Below are 15,566 nucleotides of genomic sequence, written 5' to 3'. Positions count from 1 at the left end.
GCCTTAGAGAAAGCTGAGTAATAACATCAGCGAGAATGAGGTCAGCAAACATGCCTACAGCACTGTTGTAAACACTTTTATGCATGTTAACCAATTTCATCCTGCCAATAACCCAAGAAATTAGGTAACATTCTACAGATAAGGAAACTGAGGCACAGAGAGGTTAAGTAACTTGGGCAAGATTAAATTGGGAGGGTGGTAGAGAGACAGGGTCAGGACCCAGGTGTTCATTGCCTCCTTTGTCTGACTTCACTTTGATCTTAACTCTTTGAGCACCTCCCAGGGCTGAGTGAGGTGCTTTCCCTGGGTGGTGACCGAGGCAGCCTTGAACAGAGTGTGACCCCAGCTAAGCTGACCCAGCCCCTCTCTCTGGAGCAGAGTCCAGTCCCTTGGGCAGCTCTTCTTATTCCCTTCTCTGGTCTTGGGCAGGTTAGAGTCAGCACCCTCCACAGTCCTGTGCAGAGGTGTTATGTTTTAGAAAGGAGTTCTGTGCTAAGGGTGGCCACTCCAGGGGTCTGAACAGCATAAGGATTTGGTGGGTGGAGAGACATGCCCGTCCAATGTACATGCCCCACAAAACTCGGGGCTGCTGCTGAATCAAAGCCAGTGTCCCCAGCTCTGATCAGAGATAACATTTTTTCCACCTTCCCCCACCCCTGGCCAGGCCCCCAAACCATATGTACATTCCAACCAGTGATCTGAGGAGGACGGTCCCAGCTGGAGGCAGATGACCCCAGATGTGAGAGATGGTGGGGGGCAATGCATGGATTGTCTTCCCCATGGCCTTCCTGTGGAATGTCTCTCTTTCTCATCCTTAGGCCATAGTAAAGAGGGGAAGAGCCTGTCCCATAATTAGGTCATCTGTCCTAGACCATTGGGACAGTCAGAGAGTGGCTGGGAGGGGACGTGGAGTTAAGTGACCAGTTCAATAACAAATCTTTTTTTTTTTTTTTTTTTTGAGACAGAGTCTTGCTCTGTAGCCCAGGCTCAAGTGCAGTGGTGTGATCTTGGCTCACTGCAACCTCCGCCTCTTGGGTTCAAGCGATTCTCCTGCCTCAGCCTCCCGAGTAGCTGGGATTACAGGCAGGTGCCACCATACCCAGCTAATTTTTGTATTTTTAGTAGACACAGGGTTTCACCATGTTGGCCAGGATAGTCTTGAACTCCTGACCTCGTGATCTGCCCACCTTGGCCTCCCAAAGTACTGGGATTACAGACGTAAGCCACTGGGCCCGGCCAACATATCATTATTTAATAGTAGTAATAATAGTAGCAGTAGCTATTGTTTCTTGGAAGCTTACTATGTGCCAGGCAGTGTGGTAAGCACTTTATATACTGAATTCATTTAATCCTCAAAATAGTCTTGTGAGGTAGGCACCATTCCCATTTTACACATGAGGAATCTGAGGTCCCAAGAAGTTAAGTGATTTGTCCAAGATCATCCATTACATAGATAGCTGGGAATCTACATTTCCATTGCTTCACAGTGAAAACCGCAAGCACTGGAGGCACTGCAGACAGAGGAGATCTAAACCCAGTCCTACCCTGGGAATGCCTAGTCAGTGACAGGCAGAGACTAGAGGACCAACTGGTCAGGTGACATTGTTGGTGACCAACTGTGGATCTGGGATGCCCTCAAGGGTACAGGGGTATCCTGCTTGCAGACTGGACTAATTGCTGTCAAATCCTGAGCCCCCGTGGCCCTGGCCCTGGGATGAGTGTCTTGTGGAGGTCTAGTTTCTGCTGTTGTCCTATCCACCTTGGCTCTTGTTCATACAGTGGTTCTCCCAGACCCCATTTTGCTGATGAGACTAAGGCCAGTAAAAGATGGTGACTTGCTTGCAGTCTCCCAGCCAAGGAAAGCAAGAGCAGGCACTGGAACCCCGGCATGGCTCTCTGAGGCCCGCACTCTACCACTCTGCCTGAGGCCTGGTTGGGGCTTCCTGAAGCATTGAGCTTCCTTCAGACCCTGCCCACACTGCCTTGTTACAAGGTCCAAGTCTTTTCTCCCTGACCAAACCAGGAACCTGATCCTGTTGGGGTGCTGGGGCTTTGCTACAGCAGGTGTCAGTAACTGAACAACCCTGGAAACATAGTTCCAGAGCCCAGAGACAGGGGCCACCTGTGGTCCAGTGTGTGGGGCTCAGCGTCAGAGGGGCCTAGAGGAAGATTCAGGCATCAGAGAGTCCTCCCTGAGGGAGTGTGTTAAAATCTCCCTCCTGTCCTTATCTTCATTGTTGTGAGGGCAAAGTTAAAGGCAGGAGGGTGGGAGAAGATCAGGAGGGCCACTCCTCTGTCCCCATTCTCAGAGCGGAACCAGGGGCCACACCTGGAATCTTGGCTGTCAGCGGTCCTGGGAGAGCCTGGGCTGGCCCTGCCTCCTTCTGGCCAGGCCAGTGCTGGGGGTGGCTTAACCCCCGGGACAGAAGACCAGGAGCAAGGCTGAGCTGCCACTGCATTTTGGCTTTCCAGGTGCCAAGGTCTCCCCTGCCAGCTTTCCTACTGGCCCACTGAGCACTGCCCTACCCTGGGCATCCCCCTCTCTCCTCCGCAACCCATAATGCATAGGGCAGGGGTCTCCCTATAGTCAGGCACAGAGTCAGGAACCCAGGGTCTGCCTCAGGCCTCTAGCTCAGTGAGACCTTTGGCTGGGCATTTATCTTCATTGGATTCAACTTCCCTGGAGCTTCAGGGAGGGGCAGTAAGGAGGAGCTCTGGGGACCCCCCAGCTCTGGGGACCCTTACCAGCCCGCAGGTGTGAATAGCACAGGACAGAAACCAACCAAATTGGGCAGGTGAGAAGGGGAGGGAACCAGGGGGAGGGGGCTGTTTCACTCCTCTCCATTCCCTTCTATTCTCCACACTGAGCAGCTAGAATTTTAAGATTCTGAGTCTGAGATTCTACGCTGGTAAGATTTGAGGGTTTTAGGATTTTATGCGCCTATGAGTCCCAGCTTCTGAATTTCTGAAATTCTAGGTTCCGAGAGCCTAAAAAGCCTCGAGTTAGGCTGGGTCACCCCCGAGTTGAGGCTGAGGCATGTGCCATGCTTCATCCAGGTTGGTGCAGACGGCTGAGGTCTGGAGAGTTTCTCAGTGCTGGCTGGTGGGTCAGAGGCACAGCTGGTCTCCAGGTGCCAGGTGCTCCCTGCACCTACCACCCCCAGCACACACCCAGCTGCCTCCCTTTCAAGAAATCTGGGAACCCTACAGACTAGGTGGTAGCAGAGGGGCAGTCAGTTATCTTGCAGTGGGGAGAGATGGACCAGGCCCCCTCTGCATTCACGGGTGATAGTGCAGCTGTTCCAGTGGACACCAGGGCGGGGTTGTGGAGAGGCTTGGGGAGGGCTGGTGGCTGGCTAATTCAAAGAGCAAGGTCAGGGTCACACTGCTGGCCATCGGGGCTCAGCAGACCCAGGTCAAGCACTGAAGGATCAGAGCCAGGCTCAGGAGCCTCTGCAGAAAGTGGTAGACAGATCAGGAGCCTGAGGGGAGGTATTGCCCTGCCTTATGATACAGAAGGCTGAGCTTGGCTAAGGGACTTAGGAGCTACCAACCCCAGCTGTTTCCGGTGCTGTCTGGGCCTGTGGACACAGCAGCTGCACTCAAGAGGCCACAGGTCAGGAGCAGCTCTGCCCCTCAGGGAAGCACAACCAAGCCAGGAGCCCGACCAGGCAGTCATCCAGGAGAAGGGCACTGACGGCCAGGATTCCAGGTGTGGCCCCTGGTCCTGTCCACCTTTGGGACATGACACAGGTGCCCTTTGGGACACAGGAATGTCCTCCTGGAAGACTGCCTGGCCGGGCTCCTGGCTGGGTCGTGCTTCCCAGCCCCGGCCTGCAGCGCATCCCTCCAGTAGGTACTCCATGCGGGTATGGTCATCATTCCTCATGGGTTGGGGTAGGAGGGGCCCAGTTCTGCACCCCTTGATGTGTGAGCTGGGCAAGGCTTTCACCCACTTGAAACTTGGTCTCTTGGGTGGCGAGGCACGGTGGCTCACGCCTGTAATGCCAGCACTTTGGGAAGCTGAGGTGGGCGGATCACGAGGTCCGGAGATTGAGACCATCCTGGCTAACACGGTGAAACCCCGTCTCTACTAAAAATAAAAAACTTAAAAAAATTAGCCGGGCGTGATGGTGGGCACCTGTAGTCCCAGCTACTCTGGAGGCTGAGGCAGGAGAATGGCATGAACCCGGGAGGCGGAGCTTGCAGCGAGCCGAGATCGTGCCACTGCACTCCAGTCTGGGCGAGAGAGCGAGACTCTGTCTCAAAAAAAAAAAAAAGCAGCTTGGTCTCTCGGTCTCTGGGGACCTTTATCCAGGTGGACCGCTGTGTGGGTTTGCAGCTTAAATGCAAGTTTGTTCCCAGTGACCACAGTGTGCCTGGTAGGGAGAATGGGCCACCCCTCCCCACTCCAGGAGCAGAGTTGGAGACTGACACTTTTCCAGGTGATAACAGGACAGCTCTGGGGCAGCGGCTCCCGTGCTTGGTGAAGGGGTACCAGAGCCTTGGCTAAAGGTTTCCCTCCCCTGCTCCGCCTGGGGCTGCTCTCTTCCTTCTGTGTCTTTCTCGGCTCTCAAGATGGACATGCTAAGCCTAGGGAGTCTGAAGATCCAGGGGGTGTCCAGTGGTTCTGTTCCAGTTTCTGTTCCACAGACATGAACCAGGACACTCATTTGCCTCTACTGCCTGTGGCCTGAAAACCCACATTTCTAAGTGCAGAACTGGCTTAGCTCACTTGGAGGTATGTGGGGGGTCGGGGAGGGAGGTTGCTCCAGTATCTCTAAGGTTGCCTAAGAGACAGGCCCCCTCCCCAGTTCTTCCAAGGAACAGGCTGCTGGAGATATCTGAGCTCAGGCTGGAAGGCCAAGGTCTGAGTCATGGTCCTGACTTGCTGTGTGGCCCTGTCTAGGTTCTTGCCCCTTCTGGGACTGGGACTTACTTTCATTTCTAGAAATGCAGAAGGTTGATTTGGTGGTTCCTAAGTGCCTAAGGAGGAGGTGGTTGGGTTGTGTGGTCCTGGTTGAGAAGGCAGGACTGGGGTCTGCTTAGTAGAACTGTAACTGGGTGGGACTGGGTGGAATGGGAGGCACCTTATGCTGGGAGGCTAGAGGCTGGGTTCTGGCCACACTTTGGCCACTGATTTGCAGTGGGCAAGTTGTCATTTGCCTGGTTCTCCATGTGTAGAATTGGGAAGTGTTCATTCAGTCAACAGATACTCACTGTGTGCCACCTTTGGGACACAAGTATCCCTGGTCTTGCCTTGAGAAACCTTGCACCCAGCCAGGGTTGGGGGTGAGATAGTATGTATGTGACAGACACAGTCACAGATGGTGACATCTGGTGTGATCAGGGCTGTGACCGTGGGAGTTAGAGACTGCTTCCTCGAGCAGGTGGCACTTGAGCTTGCAGGGTGAGGTAGAGAAAGATGTTCCAGGCAAAGGGAACTATGTAAGCAAAGGCCTGGTGGTGAAGTGCTGGTGTTGGAGCACGAGTGTGGAGGAAATGAGACCAGAGGGGAGGGGCAGGTGGCAGGAGCCAGTGGGTGGCAGCCCCATGAGCCCCACTGGGTAATGGGGAGGTCAGGGAACGGGTAGGCGGGCAGGAGAGGCAGCCCCTGCCTCAGGACTGGGGGTTGGTCTCAGAGACTCCTAGAAGTCTGGGGTGGTTCTGCCCTGCTCTGGGGAATGGCTGAGGGGGTTTGAGAGTCATACTTCCCCCTGTGTGGGTGAGGGCATCCCCAGCAGTGTTTAAGGGGCCTGCCCAGCAGGAAGTGCTGGGGCAGCCTCAGAGGTCAAAAGAAGGGACAGGCCTTGCCATGGAGGGTGCCAGGGAGCCTCAGAGTCAATCTCCAACTCCTAGATCTCCCGGCTGAACCTTGGCACCTGCTTCCTCCAACTCCCCCTCGCTCTGCCCATCTCTCCAGGCAGCCCCATGTCCCAAGCCTCCTAAGCAGGGTGAGCCGGGGTCAAACCCTGACCGAAGGCCTCCCAGTCCAGCCCTCTGCAGACCCTGCCCCTGGCCACCCTCTTCTTGACTCTGTTGTGTGCCCAGCCCCAGCTGCTGTGGCTCAGGAGGCTTCCTGGGGAGGAATTTGAGGTGGGGGTGTGGGTGGGGGTGGGGGCACTTCAGAAGGGTGAGCAGCAAAGGCTGAAAACACTGGAAGGTGCCACATATTGAGTGCCTGCTCAATATGCCTGCAAACCAGGCCTTTGTAGATTTCCATTCATACATTTCACAAATATTATCGATTGAGCATTTTCTAGACGCTGTCCTAGCCATGGAGGATACAACTGTGAATAAGACAAGGTCTGTGCCTCTCAGCTGAAGAGTCTGACTTTAACAAATATCCATACAAGGCAGTGTCTGGTAGTGATAAGTGGGATGCTGAAAAAGGAAACAGAGTAAGGAGATAGAGGCTAATGGGGTGCTTTTTAGGATAGAGTGGTCAGGGAAGAAAGGCCTTGCATTTGAGGAGGTGCCCAAATGGGTATGAGGAGTCATGCAGATGCCTGGGCAAGAACATTCTGGCCAGAAGGAGCTCGGGGCCCAGCAGTTGAGTGGGGGCATGCAGGGACAGGTTGCACAGGCCTGGCAGGCCGGCTGCTGGCTTTGGCTTTTACTTTGAGTGAGGTGGCAAGTCACTGGGGAGTGAGAACTGATCAGATTTGGGATCTGCTTCATCCCTCCCTCACAAGCCTGCAAGGTGGAGCTATCCTAATTCCATTACACAGATGAGGAAACTGAGGCTCAGAGAAGTTAGAATAATTCCCAAATCCCACAGCAGGAGGAACCCCTGCCTGCTGCCTCTCTGTCACAGTGTGCTCCATCACCAGAGCACCCTGCTGTCCTCCATGACTTCCTGTTGTCTGGACAGTAAGGACCAGGGTCTTAGCACGGCCTTCAAGGCCCTTCTCGGTCGCACTCAGCCTCCCTCTCCCTCTATCACTTGACCTCCCCTTCTCCTTCCTGGGCCCTACCTGTCTCCATGCTGTTCCCTTGAGAGGACCCTTGATTCAGATTCTGGCTCCTGAGTGACTATGAGCCAGTTACTTAACCTCTCTGAGGCTGTTTCCTAATCTGTAACATGGCCTGAAGCCACCTGCTTGCTAGGTTGTTGGAAGGATTTTATGAGGCAATCCATGTGATATGTTTAGTGTGGTGCCGGGTAGACAGTAAGCACTGCGTAAGCGCCACCTTTTGTTGCTGCAAGCAGGGGTGGCTGGATCCAGTGAGCAAGTTCCAGTGTTCCCTGTGGCCCTGCTGGCGAATGGGTTGGAGAGGGAGACTGAGTCAGGGAGTCTTCCCTGGCTGTTGTCTGATTATATAGTCAGGGAGACTGAGGTCACACATCAAATTGGAGGCCAAAGCCTGTGGGGCTGGTCCCTCTGTCTCCCTCTCTCCCTTCTGGCCCTAGTCCCGGCCCCACCCATGTGGTCACCCTCCCCAGCCAACACAGGCAGCTTCCCCTTTCACGTGCCAGCAGTAAGGGACCCCCTTATCTTCTGTCTTCTGTATTCCAGGGGCCATCTAGAGACTAGGCAGGTCTGGGTCCCTGTTCCCCTGGGCTCCTACTTCTGGGGTGCAGAGGAGCCCACCAAGTCCCTCCTCCTTGGTGGGCAGGAACTTTAGGTTCCCAGTGAGCTCACAGAGGAGTCAGTTGGCATCCTCCCTTTCCTTCTTGGGGCAGGGTGGGTGCTGGCCCTTGGCCCCCAGGGCACATGGTGAGGGTCTGTAGCTTGAGCACTGGTGCCACTGGGTCTGTCCACTCCTGCTGCGTGTGATTCTGTGGTCATCCCTGTGCACTCCCACCCTGCTGTGGTCAGCCCCATCTCTTCCTGTTTCTGCCTCATTTATGGTGTTCGGAGTCCCCCTCCTGCTCCCCCTGGGGGCAGCGGTCACAGGAGGATCTTCCAGGAGTCATCCTGTGGCTCCTCGGGCTGCCCCTTGCCCTCTATGGGAGGAGGTGCCATGGGAAGTCCCCAACCCCTGTAGAGTGTGTCTGTGCCGGAGGGCCAGGGAGGCAGGCCAGAGCCCCATCTTGCTGGTGGTGGGAGCGCCCCAGGTCTCTGTAGGTGTAGGGCTGATTGGGTCACCTTTCTGGGTGGGAAGGGACTGAGCTAGGCCGAGGGTGAGGACTGGGAGAGTGGGGAGGGTCCTGGGGTGAGGCTGTGGAGGGTTGAGGTCAGGAGCTACGCCATGTATCAGGTGAGCCCAGTGGGCTAGAGTGGGCCCTGGTTGCAGGGGGCAGAGGCCGGAGGCAGGGGTGAGGGCCCAGAAGTCCAGGCAAGCTGAGAAGGCTAGGGTGAATGGGGGCAGCATGGATGCAGGGCAAGGGTGTGCCCCAAAACATGGTAAACAGGAAGGAGGTGGGGGAAGGGGCAGTGGTCCCCAGACCCATTTGGGGCCAGGGGTATGTGGTGCGGCCGGAGGGGCATAGTATGTGATAGACTTTTTGACAAGGCCTAAAACCAAACCATTTAACTTTCAGCTACGTGTATTTGCAAGTGAGGTACGTTAGACATTCCTGAGTCATCCCACACCTCCTTCCCTACCTGACCATCTTTTGGGGTCTTGGGCATGAGGGGCCCCTGGCTGAGGCTTAAGGTGTGGTGGATGAGAGTCAGGGCCAGGGTGGGGTCTGATGGTGTCTGGAGGACAAACCTCAGGGACCCTGGCGTCTGGAGTTTATTAGTGAGCCTCAGTCCATTTCCCATGTGAAAGTCCGAGGGCTGCTGGCCACCAGTGCCTGGGAGGGAGACCTTATTTGATTAGCTTTGTCTTAGACCCTTGGGAGGGTAAGGCAGGGGCAGGGAGGGGGCTTTGGGTCTCAGTCTCTTATTTTCCAAGCAGACAGCCTAGGAAATTAGCAATTTCACTTATAATAGTTCTGTTAGTAATCTATGCATGTTACACTTAAATCATAAAGCTACCTTATAATGATGGTTTTGGGGAGCAAACTGGAATAAACTCAATTCTAATGACTTAAAACATTTATCATTTTTTTCTAATTATAAAAATGGTACTCAATTGTGAAAACTGGAAACAGTGCCGACTTGAAGGTTGTAGAAAGTGAAAGTCTTTCAAGATTGGGGTTGGAGTTAGTGTGAGGCCTGAAAGTGGGGTCAGCAATGCCTACTGTCCCTTAGTCTTTCATGTCCCTTAGTCATTAATAAAACTGTGGCTTAGCATTTTATTAGGGTGATGCTGGTAGGGTTGCTGCAAGAAGGTTGTTAAAAGGTCCTGCCTCCCGCCAGGTCCACTGTGTGTGGGTGTGCGTGTTGTGCACTGCTCAGAGGTGCCTGGCCGGTGTGTGGAAGTGAGGGAGAAGGAGGACTGAAACCCAGCCTGTCCTCTTCTTGCTCAGCTGCTTCCCCTGGTGTGGGGCTCCTGGAAGAAGAGGAATCTTTTTCTTCTTTGCCTAACGGCCACACGTGGGTTGGAGACAGCTCTTCTCCCCCGGCTCCCCACATTCCCCAAGGGGAGCTGTTGGGTTCGTTGTATGATGGGAGTGTGCCGTGCGGGGCGTTCCAGGCGGAGGTCCAGAATGCCGTGGAGTCAGGTCTGGTCTGGAGCTCTGCAGGGGGACATGGCTGGAGGCAGGCTGTGGTAGTCATTGGTGTCTGGGGTGACTGAGAACCTCGGGATGCGGAGGGAGTCTAGCCCAGAGCCTGGCTACAAGCCTAGCACCCAGGGTCAGGACTAGGCAAGACCTTGGGGCTAGGGACAGGAAGTGACTGCCTGGCGGCAGAGGAGTGAGCAGAAGAGCAAGCTGACCTCCAGTACACACGCGGTGGCGTGTCATGGTCATCTGGGTGCCAGGCTCTAGGAGGCAGGGGGTGACAGCTCTACTTTGTGGAGGGGAAACCGAAGCTCAGAACGTGATGTGACTTGCCCCGGGCTTCAGACAAGAAATGGTGGAGCCAGGACTGGAACCAGAGTTGCCTTGCATCCTAGGTGGGGAGGGGACCCAGGCCTGAAGCCCAGGGACGTTGCTGATAGACCCCCAGCTCCCCACCAGCTAGCTGAGGCAGCTCTTCATTCCCCCAGGCCCTGGGGTCCCACTCAGTCCTCACTGCCCTGAGGGGCTGCTCCCCATCAGCCACCAGCACTGCGGAGACCCCAGAAGACGGGCCACACCACACATGGGCCAGGACAAGAATCTCCTGGTGCCAGGGAGAGTTATAGGGCAGAGATGTCGCCTGGGGTGGGACAGGAGGCCCCAGTGTGCCTTCCTGGAACTGTTATGTGGTGGCCGCCAGTCCCCAAGAGATGGAAAATAGGCTGCTTGGCCCAGGGATCAGTCAGCTTGCCCACTTGAAGGCTGTACCTGCTGCCTTTCCTGGCAGGGCTGGAGGGAGGTGGCTTCTGCAGGGGTGTGGGGGCCACTTCTGCACCCTCTGGGCTGGGAACCCAGCCCCCACTAGTTCCTCATATCTACGGAAGTGTCTCTAAGACTCTTGCCTGAGTGAGCGGAGCCTGGAGAAAGCCCAGGAGGGCAGCAGAGCGAAGGGGCCCCTACGCAGAGGTATCACCTGGTGCCTGGGCTAGGGAGGGCTGAGGGTGGAGTTCTGGGCTGTGGGGTCGTTGCGCACAGTTGAATTGCTGGTAGGGAGCTGTGTGTGGTGGAGAAGAGCAGATCTGAGGTGTGGTCATTGGGTGGGGTGGTAGGTGTGTGTGGCCCTGGGAGATGTGTGGCCCTTGAGGTAGTGTGAGGCGTGCATTTGTGGTACCGGTGGGGTGTGGTTTGTAGACCCAGACCTGGCCAGAACTGGCTGTGTATGTTCTTGGTTCCTGTTGAGGAGCTCCGAGGAGTTTCCTGAGGTCTGGATGCTGGGGTCCCTGCCCTGCCTGCCTGTGCTGGGACAGCTGGGCCCAGGGTAGAGGATGAGGCTGTATAAGAGAGGTGGTGGTGGACAAGCTGAGGCCTCAGTCAGGACCCCTAGCCTGCCTTCCTCCCCTCCTGGCTCCCCGTAGGGCTAGGTCTTTCCTTGAACCCAGGGCAGAGCCCTGTGCGGACGGGAGCTGAGGATGCAATCAGGGGAGGCGACTTGGCCAAGAGGACTCCAGAGCTGGGTGTGGAAAGGGTTAGGGCCTTTAAGGCTGCCCTGATCCAGGGCTGACTCATGCAAATCAGAATGCAAAACAGGCTCAGGGAGGCTTCAAGAGAGGGCCACACCCACACAGTCAGCAGACTGCAGGTGACCGAGGGCCAGCCATTGAGCCTCTCCAAACATCTTCTGTTCCTACCCCACTGACATCTCCTGTTGCCAAATTCACCAGGTCCTTTTCTGTCCCTGGGCCTTGCACACCCAGTCCCTTTTGCCTGGAATGGCTTCTACCTGACTACCTCCTACTTATCCTTCAAGGCCCAAGTCAGAGGTTCCTTCTAGAAGCCTCCCTTACTTCACCAGACAGAAGCAGTCACATCCTCTGAAGGCCCCGTGAGCTACAGCAGGTGACCTGGTGAGCTTCTACCTCACACAGCTTCCATGACATGAAGAAGAATCCCAGTCCTTAGGGTTGTTATAAGAACGAATGAGGGGCCGGGTGCAGTGGCTCACGCCTGTACTTCTAGCACTTTGGGAGGCCAAGAGGGGAAGATTGCATGAACTCAGGAGTTTGAGACCAGCCTGGGCAACGTGGCAAAACCCCATCTCTACAAAAAGTACAAATATTAGCCAGGCATGGTGCATGTGCCTCTAGTCCAGCTACTCTGGAGAAGCTGAGGTAGGAAGATCACTTGAGCCCAGGAGGCTGAGGTTGCAGTGAGCTGAGATCATACCACTGCACTCCAGCCTGGGTGGCAGAGTGACCCTGTTTCAAAAAAAAAAAAAAAAAAAAAAAAAAACAAATGAGATGGAGAAAATCTACCAGGGGCTGGGCACATGATTGCCAAATGGTGTACATTTAGGGAAAGAAGGAAGCTGGAGGATGCCTGTCTTTGGCTAAGGCTCTGGGTCATCTTCTTGCTGGGCTGGTGAAACAGGTCACTAGTCAGTAGTGGGTAGAGATATTATCAGGGAGTTGCTGGGCTGGGACAGAGAGGGGTGATGAGATTTGAACTCTGACCTTGGGGTTGAAATGGTAGGTAGAGAACAGAAGGGCAAAAGTGTTGGTCCCAACAAGAGGGACTCAAGCCAGACGTGAAGGACTGGCTGGCAAGGATTAGAGATTCCAGGCAACCCTTACCTCTGGACTGGGACTGAGTGCACCTGTGAGCCCAGCCAGGTCCTGGGTACCACTGTGGATGGCAGAGGAGATAAGAAAGGGTATGGACTCTCAGGATACTCCAGGATACATGGGGGATTGGGTGGAGGTGGACCCCCACAAAATGAGCAACCAAAGAGAGAGCAGAAGCAGTGCTGAGATGTGGGGCTCAGCCTTAGAGGACTAGGAGCTTGAGGGGGCAGTCAGGGTGGACTTTTTGGAGGAGGTGGCCTGGAGCCACCTGAAGATGGGAGGATGCGGTTTACTCATTCATTGTCAGCAGACAGTTTCGGGGGCTCCCTGTTTGCCAGGCCAGTGCCTAGTGTGAGAAGTGACATGGAGGAAGTCATGGACAGGGCCAGCCCAGCGTGGCTGGGGGTTGGGGTGTCACTGACAACTTGAGCAAGTCACTTCCTCCCTGGGGGTGTGTGTTTCTTCATCTGTAAACGTCAGAACTGAATGAAGTTGAATGACGGACCAAGGAGTGCTTGAAGGCACTGGGAACCATGGAAAGGCTTTGAATGGGGGTGGGACCGTAGTTGGCATAGCAGAGAGACGCTGGAGGGACACGAGAGAGAAGGAGAGTCAGGAAGGGGGTGTGGGGGTGCTGAGGCCTGACTGGGCCCTTGGGGTGGAGAGGAGGGAAATCCCTCAGCTCTTGGCTGTGCTGTCGCAACAGGATGACTCTCCCCTCTGCCAGGTCCCTGCCTTCCTGAGGATGAGGACTCAGTGATGTGTCATAGCAGCTGAGGGGCTTAAACCTCCAAACTAGGACTTGGATTAGGGTAAAGCAAGTGAGGCGCCTGCCTCTGTTGCAGAATTTGAGGGGGTACCAAAAAACTCAGTAATTAGCTGGGTTTGGTCACGAGATCCTGTGGTCCCCGCTACTGGGGAAGGGGAGGTGGGAGGATCACTTGAGCCCAGGAGGTTGAGGCTGCAGTGAGCCATGATCATGCCACTGCACTCCAGCCTGGGCAACAAAGCGAGACCCTCCCTCTCTCAAAAAAAAAAAAACAAACAAAAGATACCTAAAATTTAAAAGCAATAACTATTTATTTAAAAAAGGTCAGTAATCGAGGTATATAATATTTAATGCCATTTAAAAATAAAAATGAATGCCAGAAATCCATGATGAGCAAAATATAAAACATTTAACATTTTAAATAAAAAGAGGACCAGTACTGATGATTCTGTCTTTGCCTCAGGCTGCAGTGTGGCTTAGCAGGGCACTGCTCTGAACTTTTTCCAATTTGCTGCTTTCTCCAGGAAGCTTTCCCTGACCCCAGTCTGGTTGAGGGCCCCCTAGGCTGTTTTTACTGGATGATGGTATCTGATCCCTTCCAGCCTGAGATTCCTGGAGGGCCAGTCCAGGTCTGAGGTCTGGTTCATGCTTGCAGTGCCTTGAACAGGGCTGTTCCAAAGGGGTATCAGTGCCCAGTCACCATGTCTTTGAACTTAGCCAGATGCCCTTAGTGCAGGAATAGGAACTTGAGAGAGGCCCAGTAGGGAGCCAGGCTTTTCTCAGGGAGAGAAGTAGTTTCCTGTTTCCCAGACCTTGTCATTCTAGTGGGGGTGGTTGGGACCATCATCTATCAATCTGTGTTAAACCCTTAGCACAGTGCCTGGCCTATATATAGCAGGTGCTCAGGTTTTTTTGTTTGTTTGTTTTGTTTCATTTTTGAGCCAGAGTCTCACTCTGTCACCCAGGCTGGAATGCAATGGCGTGTTCTGGGCTCACTGCAACCTCTGCATTTCAGGTTCAAGCGACTCTCCTGCTTCAGCTTCTTGAGTAGCTGGGCTTACAGGCACCCACCACCATGCCCAGCTAATTTTTTGTATTTTTAGTAGAGACGGGATTTCACCATGTTGGTCAGGCTGGTCTCAAACTCCTGACCTCAAGTGATCCACCTGCCTCGGCCTCCCAGAGTGCTGGGATTACAGTCATGAGCCACTGTGCCCGGCCCTCAGGTTGTGTTTTGAGAGGCCATGAAGAGTGGTTAAGAGTTGATGGCCAGGCTGGTGGCTCACACCTGTAATCCCAGCACTTTGGGAGGCGGAGGCGGGTAGATCACTTGAGCCCAGGAGCTAAAGACCAGCCCGGGCAACATGGCAAAACCCCATCTCTACAAAAAAAAAAAATGGAAAAATTAGCCGGGCGTGGTGGCGCAAGCCTGTAGTCCCAGGTACTTGGGAGGCTGAGGTGGGAGAATTGCTCGGGCCTAAGAGGCAGAGGTTGCAGTGAGCAGAGATTGTGCCACTGCACTCCAGCCTGGGTGACAGAGCGAGACCCTGTCTAAAAAATAAAGCTGAGAGCTACAGTCTCCAGTATGAATAGAGTGTAAGCCACAATGCAATTTTAACTGTCCAAGTGAAAGTAATGTTAATAATATATTTCATCATGTAAACAATAGGGAGATTATTGAGATATTTTGCATTCTTTTTTTTTTTTTGGTGCTCAGTCTTCAAAATCCACTGTGTTCAAAATCTAGCACATCATATTCCAGGGACCACATTTCAAATGTCCAACAGCCATATGAGGCTACTGCTGGCTGCTATTGGACAGCACAGGGCTAGACTATATACATACTGCCTCCTTCTTAGGTGTGTGGCTTTGAAAAGTTATTTAACCTCCCTTTATCTCAGTTTCTTCATCTTTAAACAGCGATAGCAATCATATGTACCTCCCAGGGCTGCTGTGAGGCTTTAATGAGTTAATATAAAGTGCTTGGATACCTGGCATGCAGTAAGCACTGTTTATGTGGTCTCCTTTTCTTTTTCTTTTTCTTTTTTTTTTTTGAGACGGAGTCTCGCTCGGTGGCCCAGGCTGGAGTGCAATGGCCGGATCTCAGCTCACTGCAAGCTCCGCCTCCCGGGTTTACGCCATTCTCCTGCCTCAACCTCCAGAGTAGCTGGGACTACAGGCGCCCGCCATCTTGCCCGGCTAGTTTTTTTGTATTTTTTAGTAGAGACGGGGTTTCACCGTGTTCGCCAGGATGGTCTCGATCTCCTGACCTCGTGATCCGCCCGTCTCGGCCTCCCAAAGTGCTGGGATTACAGGCTTGAGCCACCGCGCCCGGCCAGTCTCCTTTTCTTGTTTTAAATTGTCGTTTGAGTAGCACTGCCATTTTTGCCAACGCTTTCATCTGAAGTGCTAGCTACTTAAAGTTTGTTTTTTAAATACTCACTTTTGGGCTGGGTGCAGTGGCTTATGCCTACAATCTTAGCACTTTGGGAGGTCAAAGTGGGAGGACTGCTTGAGACCAGGAGTTTGAGACCAGCCTGGGCAACATAACAAGACCCTGTCTTTACATAAAATAACACAATTAGCTGGGCACTGTGGCATGTACGTGTAGTTCCAG

The 15,566-nt window shown here is 53.9% G+C and overlaps 1 protein-coding gene and 1 long non-coding RNA gene across 10 annotated transcripts in view; one reads left to right on the top strand and one right to left on the bottom strand.

Annotated features, from left to right (window-relative positions):
* LOC126935316 (uncharacterized) overlaps window positions 1–15,566 on the bottom strand; it is a 342,634-nt gene that overhangs the window by 87,249 nt on the left and 239,819 nt on the right. The window lies entirely within an intron of this gene.
* The window catches only part of ARAP1 (ArfGAP with RhoGAP domain, ankyrin repeat and PH domain 1), a 68,402-nt gene that overhangs the window by 2,971 nt on the left and 49,865 nt on the right, over window positions 1–15,566 (top strand). Inside the window, exon 1 of one of the 9 annotated variants that reach the window (XM_050756054.1) lies at window positions 10,471–10,525. The exons of 7 other annotated variants lie outside the window; for them this stretch is intronic. The gene's annotated coding sequence lies outside the window, so the exon portion shown is untranslated. Of the gene's footprint in view, window positions 1–10,470; window positions 10,526–15,566 lie in introns of those variants that run through there. One more of the 9 variants, XM_050756055.1, reaches the window with a different exon arrangement.

This window comes from Macaca thibetana, chromosome 14 (assembly GCF_024542745.1).
Source record: "Macaca thibetana thibetana isolate TM-01 chromosome 14, ASM2454274v1, whole genome shotgun sequence".
NCBI lineage: Eukaryota > Metazoa > Chordata > Mammalia > Primates > Cercopithecidae > Macaca > Macaca thibetana.
This window is presented reverse-complemented; position numbering and strand designations above follow the sequence as displayed.